Below are 8604 nucleotides of genomic sequence, written 5' to 3'. Positions count from 1 at the left end.
TTTCTTCAGAACACTCAGACAGCTGTCACATGCTGGGTGTTCAGAAGATGGGAGAAGCCCTGAAACCAGACATAGTCATCAGTGTCTCCTCCAGGACCCCACGTGGGTAAGACACTGTCATGACACCGACATGGGTGAGGACAGTGGCCCATTGGCAGTTCTCATACCCACTTTGTAAAGAGTTGTTTCTCAGACTGGCCCTGGTGGTCCTCATCATTCTTTATGCCCTGGCAATGCTTAAGCATGCATGGGCAGCCCGTTGATGGCGGTTCTCCAGTTGTTCCTATCCTGGGCAGTCCTAGACGCTTGTGTTATTATCATACCCAAGGTTCCAGAGTCTTCTTTATGCTGTCTATCCAGTGTTTTTGGGGGGGCCTTCCTCTTTGCCTTATCCCTTGCACTCCTCCAAGCAGTGCTATCTTCGGGTATCTGCCGTCATTCATTCTCGTAACATGGTCGAAGTATCTCAAGCGCTGTTGCTGTATCCTGAAGTTTACTTCCTTCTGTAGCTGGAGATGTTTCTTAATGTCATCATTGCACAACCTAGAATCCTCCTGAGACATGCCATCTCAAACACACTCAGCCGCTGTTCTGAGGAGCATTTCATTTTTCAGGTTTCGGAGTTGTAAAGAAGGCAGCTCAAGACAAGTATTTCATACACTTGTGATTTTGTTGTTGTTATATCTCAGTATTCCATGCTGTGCCTGGAATGCAGCCCTAGCTTTCCCTATCTGCCTCTTGATGTCTGAGATAGTTTCCTCCTTTGAACTGAGGTTTCCCCCTAGATAGACAAAGCTGACTGTTGGCTTGAGGTTCTGATTCTTTATTGCAATGTTAACATCCTTGTGTGCCCTTCCCATGGGTTGTATCTCAGTCTTCTCCATGTTTATTTTCACACCATGGTTTTCACTGGCTTCCACCGCTTTATTTACCATGGCCTGCAGCTCATTTGGACATTCAGCAAGTAGTGAGGTATCATCGGTGAAACACAATACACAAAGAAGAAGGACAAGCTGACTGCTCAGATTACAGGGGCAGTAGTTTGTTGTGCCACAGCAGCGAGATCTCCTCCTCCATCATCCTGCAAAGGATCAAGTGCAGAACAGAGGAAATCCCAGTGTGGATTCAGAGCTAACAACAGCACAATTGATCAGATTTTCACTTTGAAGCACCTGGCAGAAAAATACGAAGAATTTGGAAAAGACTTATATGTCTGTTACATTGACTTCAGGAAGGCATTCAATAGCATTTGGAGGAAAGGACTTTGGGAAACAATGAGGTTCTACAGGTACCCAGAGAAAATCATAAAAATACTAGAAAATGCCTATAAAGATACCTTTGCATCAGTCAAAGTCTGTGGAGAGCTAAGTGATCAGTTTAAGACAATCGTAGGAGTGTTGCAGGGATGCGTCCTCTTACCACTACTCCTTAATATATTCCTGGAATTCATGATAGCAACAGCCCCCGAGAATGAGGAGACAGGCATGCAGACAGGTGGTGTGCCAGTCAATAATAACTGGGTGTACCTGGCCTTTCTCAAAACCATCACTACAAGCAGCATCAGTTACAAACAGCTCAAGAGGCCATGGTGCTAACACACAATGCTTATTAATAACTGCAGAGCCAGGACCATCTGTCCAGCAGAACGTGATTCGGATGCAGGTAACTACAGCTATGTCTAGCTGGGTCCTTTTAGTGACATGTCACTTTGTTGGCCAAAGACTTCAAGGTTTAAAGGAAACATCTGGGTTCTCTGATCCCATTAGTGCTTTATAAACATTTATTAATCAGAGGGACACCAGCCAGCCTATCCAAGGAAGTAACTGCCAGCAAGAGCCTTCTGGAAGTTGGCAATCTACTGCCAAGGCCTTCCTAGGGACACTGTGAGGAATTCACCTTCCCATGCACCTCTTGAATCATCTGGCATCCTCCCTCAGGAAGTGGCAATGACAGGCAAAGGTGAGAGCAGTCACAAACACAAAAAACTTATTCAATTCCACCAGGGTATCTCGGTTGGTGTCTAGTTCCTTAAATAATTTGTTCTGACTTTCTGAATCGTCTCCAGTCTAGAGGGGAGAGGGGCCAGAGTCAGCAACAGGAATGCAATGGGCTTCAGGCAGCCCCAGCCCCAGTGTCAGAAGGGAGGGGAAAGGCACCTATGAGTGGGTCTCATGCCAGTCCAGCTGTGGAGCCAACCACGCCTTGGCCACACAGGTATAGAGGCTGTGGGATGCTGGGCAGTGTGACAGGACATCTCCCAAGTCCTCACACCTAGCTTTTATTTTAGTGCTGGCGACCACAACTCAGATCCTCGTGCCTGGATGACTGAGGTGGGGCAATAGTGCAAACACAAGCAAACACATGCAAACTCACAATGAATAAACAAAATTAGCCAAGACAACCTGTCAGCAGACAAAAGCACAGTAACTAATGATGCGCGCTCCTAGCCAATCACAACATGCCAGCAGCAACCGCCAGTTTCAAAAGGACCAACCAAAAAACGTTCCTGAGGCAGCTTAATTTCCCTAACCCCATAAAAACCCCTCACCATTTTACAATAAAGAGCTTCTGCTTTGGAATCTCTTGGAGCCTGTGTCATTGCCTCCACATCTCCTCACCCCCTGTCTCCTGGGAAATGGGGAATCACAGAGCAAGCAGCAGCAACAAGCCTGCCACAACTACAGATGGCAAGCTCTTCACCTACTGGTCTCCCCAGCCCCTCCTGGGCTTTCCGCTGGACTATCTGCTTTACAAGAGCCTGCAGGCCTCACAACGATAAGGCAAGGGTTCTGTCTCACTTGTGTTAGTCACCAAGACTAACAGACCCAGAGGCCCCAAGGGATCTGTGCAGAGGCCCTGTTCTCTGTTCCAGCACCCTGCTCGGGTCCCAGGTCTTTGTGGAGAGGACAACACTGGTACAGTCTCTGAAAGCATGCTCACGTGACAGTTAGGGCAAAACACCATCCTCACTGAGAGATGAGCAGAGGCAGATCTGAGCAGCAGCATGGTGGGGCAGCGGCTAGTAACTCAGCTGAGGACTGGAACGTTTTATGTTCCTGTGGCCGTTTTAGAAAGTGTGAGTCCAGCCGGGCGGTGGTGGCGCACGCCTTTAATCCCAGCACTGGGGAGGCAGAGGCAGGCGGATCTCTGTGAGTTCGAGACCAGCCTGGTCTACAAGAGCTAGTTCCAGGACAGGCTCTAAAGCTGCAGAGAAACTCTGTCTCGAAAAACAAAACAAAAAAAAAAAAAAAAAGAAAGTGTGAGTCCAAACCAGGCGGTGGTGGCGCACGCCTTTAATACCAGCACTTGGGAGGCAGAGGCAGGCAGATCTCTGTGAGTTTGAGGCCAGTGTGGTCTACAAGAGCTAGTTTTCAGGACAGGCTCCAAAGCTACAGAGAAACCTTGTCTCGAAAAACTGAAAGAAAAAAAAAAGGAAGGAAAAGAAAAAAAGAAAAGAAAAGGAAGTGTGAGTCCAGACTACCCACTAAGCTGCAGCTGTGTGCCTGAAAGTAGGTGTTAATTATAGCGGGTCAGAATGGCTAAGTAAGGGGAGGCTGCAAATTCAACAGTCAAACATACTGGGACACACCCACCCACCTAGACACCCCACACACATCAGAATACCTGCACATGGTGGCTCAGTTCATAAAGCGCTTGCTGCAGGATCTGGGTTTGAGCCCCAGAACCCACATAAAAAAGTTGAAAAGGGTGGTATGTGCTTGTAATCCCAGCACCAGGGAGGTGGAGACCGATGAATCCTTGGGGATTGTGTGCTAGCCAGTCTGACGTAATTGGTGAGTTCCAGGTCAATGGCCTTGTCTAAAAAAGAAAGAAAGGAAGGGAGGGAGGGAGGTAAGGAGAGAGAGAGAGGTGAGAGAGAGGTGAAGAGGGGGAGAGAGGGGGAGGGGAGAGAGAGAGAGAGGGAGAAGAAAAATGAGGAAGGGAGTCCAGAGGAGCCAACCATCAGACTAAGGAGTGCTGCCCTTAGCCTCAGGCAGAGAAACTTCTTCAGCCTGCAGTGGCAAAGGTCAATGCAGAGGCAGTAACTGGCCCAAGCGCTGAGGGCCAGTGACTGTTGGGCGCTCAGCTCTAATGGGAATCTAAACCACTCCCCTCTAGAAAGTCAGCGCGCTGGATGATGGGAAAGGGTGCTGTTAAAAACATGGTTATTACACTTATGAACTTGCAGGGGCTGTGGTCACCTATCTAAGACCTGCACAAGATGGGGCCATCAGCATTCCACCATGGAGAGGAGAGGGGCTCATGAGGCCCTATCTGAGGAGCTCCTGGCGGTTAACAGTCCTGGGGGTGGGGAGGCTAGATCTTCAGCTCTGTAGCCACTGGTTAGTTGCCTATGTCCAGTAAATAACCTCCCTACGAATGTGCAAGTAATCTTAATTAATTAAGCTCATGGGGTCACACACACACACACTGAAAAGTCATGGAAGCAGGAATTGTTGGAGAGGGGCTCAGCAGGAGGGAGAAAGGAATAATGGAGGATAATGTGGGCATGAAAATGACCAAAATACATATATATGAAATTGTCAAAAAATAACAATATTGAACATAAAAAAAAAACTTAAGGTAAAAAACCGCTGAGGAAGTATGTCTGCGATTGACCTCTGACCTCCACAAGCATGTACACCTATGTATACATATGCACACACGTGCTGTATACCACACAAACAGATAGGTAGAGACAGACAGACAGACAGACACACACACACAAACACACACAGTCTCTAATAATTCTTCATACTTTGATAATCCCCAGAATATCCCATGCCCCATGCACACACAAGTCAATGATGTGGCGGCTGCCCTCAACTCCCAATTTAGAGAATTTGCACTATTATGGTAACCCACAAGCAATAATAACTTTCATATTAATCAGAATTTTGTTCACAGCAATGCTAGTTTGGGGAAAGGAAAAGGAAAAAAGTTTGTATCCAAGATGGCTCATTTCTTCTCTCCACACTTCTTTATTTTTTCTGTCACTTACAAACACATTTCTAATAAAAACAAAACAGATGGTTGTTATTGTAAAAATATGTCATTGGACAGACACACAATGTTCCGGGATACTGAGTGTCTCTGAGTGACACTTGGGGCTGAACATTCTGAGTTTCGTCTTCAGCTGCCAGCATCCCTGTGGACCCTTAGACAGCAGGAGGACAGAGCGGTGGGGAATAAGGGAGTGAGGACAGAAAAAGGGGAATAGGGAAGTCAAAGAGAATATGGGAGACTGGAGGGAGGGAGAATGTTTAGATTCACCATGGGCCGCCCAGAGCAGGAGCAGGCTGGCTCCTGGCCTCTTGGGAGGCTCTTGCCTGAGCACTGAACTCAAGGAAGGCTTCTGCCTAGGGGTAGTTGGAGCAGCCAGGAACAGACCTTACTAGTCTTTATTAATCTTGGGCCCTGGAATGGGAGGAAGACCATTCTAGAAGACTGAAGTCCTGGAGGGATTATCCTGGGTCGCTCTCTCTGTCGTAGCCTGGAGTCCTACCTTCCTGTCCTTACAGGGAAAGACTCTGGTCACAGATGCCTTGGGCTGTACTGTATGTTCCTAGGCTCCCTCTGAGCATGCCCACTGGACTCAGGTGCTCCAGTGCCTCCTCTGTGGGGTCATAGGGCCATCCCTTGACTGTGCGTACATCTTTCAGGGTCTGCTGCCTCTCCTTCTGGCACTATGGGTCACAACTGATGGTTATGATCCTTGTTCTTTCTGCTTCCCAGATTGCCTGCAAAGCCTTACCTTCAAGGAGACCTGGGAGCTCCTCCCCATCAGCATCTTCAGCTCCCCCCTTCCTCAGCCTCCAGTTACTGTCATTGCTGTTTCCAGCTCCGTCTTGATGCTGGAGTGGGTCAGCCTTGCCCTCAGGGCTGGTGCAGCCAAAGACAAACACTCTTGGCCGGGATTCCATGGACCCCTTATAAGGCCAGCCTCACACCGACAGAGGGTGGGATGCTTAACAGCTCTGTTCCTCCCCATTTGGTCAACCAGATCCTATGGAAGGAATGGTTGTGACCCTTTCTGCAGCCTGCCCTGGAGTCATCACTGAATCATAACAGGGCTGCCCACTATGTCAGGAGGTCAACCGGAGAAGTGTCTGAGAAGGAACAGTGGCTGGGTGAAGAACACCCAGTTCTTATGATTCGGATGAACAGTTTACCTTCAACCCCATTTACCCAGCAGCCCCTGCCCTGCTTGATGTTGCAGTGACTCTCAGAAGCACATTGGCATGGGAAAGCTGGCTCGGAGGGCTCACTGGACAGGGGTGTGGGTTGTGGAGATTTTCAGTGCCAGAGAAGGGGGTCGAGCCCCCATAAGGGCCATTTTTCTTGGAGCCTTGGGTAATTGGGGCAGAGCTGGAAGCAGTAAAGATGAAGGGCCAGCGTCTGGTCACTCAGCTACCTTGACAGGCTGGAGGAATTCTCTGCAGTGAGATAAGAAGGAATGTGGCCTCTGTGCAGAGGAAAGCCCCGCATCAGCCCTCCAGCCTCATTGGCTCTTAGGTGGAGTAAAGGTCACTAAATTTGACAGTCTTGCAGCTGGACAGCACATTGAGGCCCTGCCCCCAGCTCTGTGACAGATGGCGCTCATCCAGTACAAGGTACAAAGATAACTGTTGCCTAGGTTACTCCTGCTTCTGCTTCCTGCTGACTCTTCACTCAGCAACAAGCATCTACCATGACTGGGATGGAGAGGGGTCAGCGGCTCAACCTTTGGATCAGATCATGGTCAGTTCTGCATGTAGACACATTGGTCATTGAGAAATGCTTTGTCCAGAACTGTAACAGGAGACTAACTTGCCCTCGACACCTCTTCCCCACTTCAATGTTAAAGAACTCTGCTGAAAAAGCCAGGCCAGGAGAGAAATGAAAATAGGAAGCACTGAGATCCTGCTAGTTCTCCACTCGTTCCAGACAGGACGTAAACACCTCACACGTCCAATAGCCTACTTCTCTGTCTCTCATTCCCGTCCTGTATCTATGACCCACAACCACGCTGGAGCCAAGATGTTGGTTTGGGAGCACCCAAAGAAAGAGGCCTTTCTTTCTCCCCAGCTCACAGAGAGAGATCTCAAATGCTGGCTTCTCCATAAGACCAGCTTTCAGATCGGGGTGTGATGAGCTCATCATAGCCTAGATTGCTCTCTCAGATCCCCGGGAGCCAACATTTAAAGCCTACCTCTGCGGTATCCATTATCTCACCGTTCCTGCCACGTCCACTCTAGGTTGCCTCCATGCATGCCCAGGTGGTGGGAATATTGACTAGGTGGAGACTCCTACCCTCCTAGTGCAGGTGTGTCTTTACACACACCACTACCACCACCACCACCGCCACCACCACTATCACCACCACTACCACTGCCACCACCTCCGCCACCACCGCCACAACCACCACTGCCACCACCACTGCCACAACCACCACTGCCACCACCACCACCACCACCACCACCACTGGGCTAGATTGCCTGTGTGTTTTCTTTTCCACTCCTTCAAGTAAGGGGGAGCTTCAGGAATGCATTTCCCAAGGCTGCAAAGCTGGTACAGAGCCCATAAAACATCTGCTATCCAGTTCCTTACAGGAATTTTTTTTTCCTTAACTGATAGCAGTTTTCCCACCAGCCTGGAGAAACAGGCAGGGACTGGCAGGCCATGTTATTGATACAACGAGGTGTATCACAAGCTAGAGTTATCTAAGAAGCGGGAACCCCAATTGAAAAAAATATGCCTCAATAAGATTGGCCTGTTGGCAAGCCTGTGGGTCATCTTCTTTATTAGTGATTGATTATGGGAGGGTCCAACCCACTGTAGATGGTGCTGCCCTTAGGCAGGTGGTTCTGTTTTAGGCAGGCTAATCAAGACACAGGGAGCAGAGCGAGCCAGTGAGCATTGTTCTGCTTCAGTTCCGGTCCTGACTTCCCTCAGTGACCGACTGTGGCCTGAGGGTTGTGAACTGAAACAGGCGCTTTTCTCCTTAAATTGCTTTTGATCATGGTGTTTTATCACAGCAATAGAAACCCTGACTAAAACACAGGGAGAATCCCGAAGGTCAGGTCCTCGCTCACTGTGGCACAGCCCACAGATGCAGAAGCCAGGGCTGTAATTTAATCTGCCCTTTACTTCCTCCCACCTATGCCAGGGCCAGAGGCAGACTGTGGAAAGAGAAGCCTGGGGCTGCTGCCCTCCCTCAGCCTGGCTGACAGCCAGCATGCATTCAGCGCTCAGCTCTTTGAGATGTCGGGAGGTGGGCTGGCAGCATCCCAAGAGAGAACACAATCCCTGCCCATGGACCACTGTCTGGGTAAAGAGAGAAGAGAGAGGAGTGGTTACTTCTGTATCCATTCCAGCACACAGAGTGCTGAGGGAGACGGACAACACTGCCCATCTTGAGAGACCACTGCCCCCACGATCTGAGCATTGGGTTGGAGAAGGGGTGCTGTCACCACCAAGGCTGCATTTGGGCAGGAAAAAGCAAGATGTGACAGACTCAGTCCAAGAAGCAAAGCAGTGAGCTGCCCCAACAGTGAGATCTTCCTTACATTGTCAACTGTGTCCGCCAGCGTGGAGCTGGGGCTGACAGTGAGCTATCAACTG

The sequence above is a fragment of the Arvicola amphibius genome, chromosome 1 (assembly GCF_903992535.2).
Source record: "Arvicola amphibius chromosome 1, mArvAmp1.2, whole genome shotgun sequence".
In the NCBI taxonomy this organism is placed as follows: domain Eukaryota; kingdom Metazoa; phylum Chordata; class Mammalia; order Rodentia; family Cricetidae; genus Arvicola; species Arvicola amphibius.
This window is presented reverse-complemented; position numbering follows the sequence as displayed.